The following is a 1699-nucleotide window of genomic DNA, read 5'->3' on the forward strand; positions in this document are numbered from 1 at the left end:
AGCCTATGAATGAACGAATGAAGGAGCTATCTCCTCTTGTTGACAAAGTCCCAACACAAGACGCCCCTTGATCACAACACATCTTTTGTCTATTTGTTTTCCTCCTCACGCCTTCTCCTCTTTTATCCCCCTGTTTTTGTCGATCACACCTGTTACCATTGATGCGTCTGAATGCGTGTTTTGATTTTCACTCAAAAAGACCTCTATGCATCCCCCACCCGGCCCGTTCAATAAAAGGGCGCAGAGGCTGGCCCGAGATAAGCACTATAACTCCAGATGGTAGACTACATTTAAAGGGCCTTGGAGCCAAAGGAGGAATGAGGAAATCCCACCCCTGCTCAGAGATGAGGGGGGCAGGAAGCAGGCCCATTTGCATACTCCACAGCGGGGTAGTGGCGGGGTGACGGGGTTAAAAGCGTGGGAGGAGAGCTGCGCGAGCTGATAGGGCAAAGGCAGGTGGCTATTACGACTAATGACATCCACAGGACACGTAGATAAAGAACAGACATTTACAACATCTCCGTGACTTCTCTATCATTAGGCAACAGCTGAGAGAGGACCTGAGAAAACGCTGGGTCTCAAGTGCTCACCGCCCTGGAGAAAATATTCCAAACATTTGTAGGTAATTTTGAAATCACTTGGATGTGTTTCGTTACCGTTTTGGGAGGAATGGGAATGTACAGTATAATGAGCCAAAACAAGCAAATAGCCTGCCATAAATGATAATAATGTGAGAGAAGAATGCATCCATGTGAAGTGAATTGCAAAACCAAAGACGGAATATCGAAAACAATACAAATGGTTTGACATGATGTGAAGTAGAGATTAAGCAATATGACCTTTTTCATGGGCAATGATGATTCCGATTGTGTAGAAATTAGAGAAACAAAAGGCGATAAGCTTTAAGTATGGCCAATTTTGATTATTTTCTCCAAGTTCTATTATTTAAATCTGTAAATCTTTAAAAGAGCTGTGTAGTCAAGTTTTGTCGTATCTCTTTGCACTCAACGAGATTTAATGCCAATCGCCGATATGCAAAAAGAGTGCAAATATCGGCCCAATATTTTAGCCAATCGATATCTCTAATGTGAAGTATACAGAACCAATCCAAAGTTTTAACCATTGGCAACAACATTTTCAAAAGTAAAAAATGAAGATCAAAAGGTCAGATAAACAAATCATCACTACATGGAAACTCTATTGTCTTGTTATAATTGAAGAATTGGCAGCTTAAAATAACAATACATGCTTACAACAAGGCAAAGCTCAATTCAATCTGAAATCTAAAAAAAAAAACATTTTTATTATTGTTCATGTCACTCTCAAGTCAAAAGAGAAAAGGCAGGATTCATATGGTGAGAACTATTTACCATTATTGCTACTTATTTATTAATTTTCATTGCAAATAGTGCTTATTAAGTATAGAGGCATTTGTTTTCATTAGATGTATGTATTGTTTATGCTCGGGAAATTGCACAATGAAAGCAATTTCACTTTTTACCAATTACTATTTTACACCCAGTCTTATGCTTCTAGGTTTGACTATGGGACTTCATCTTATTTACTTACATAAAAAGGTCACATGAACTTGGGCTGCTCTTTGTCAAACTGCTTTATATGTCTGTCTGATCTATATTTTCAGAATGTAATATATTTTTCCGAACACTAAGTTAGAACTAGATATAGGAACTAGGGATAA

This window comes from Boleophthalmus pectinirostris, unplaced genomic scaffold (genome assembly GCF_026225935.1).
Source record: "Boleophthalmus pectinirostris isolate CB_2022bp ecotype Guang Dong unplaced genomic scaffold, ASM2622593v1 HiC_scaffold_7, whole genome shotgun sequence".
Classification (NCBI taxonomy): domain Eukaryota; kingdom Metazoa; phylum Chordata; class Actinopteri; order Gobiiformes; family Gobiidae; genus Boleophthalmus; species Boleophthalmus pectinirostris.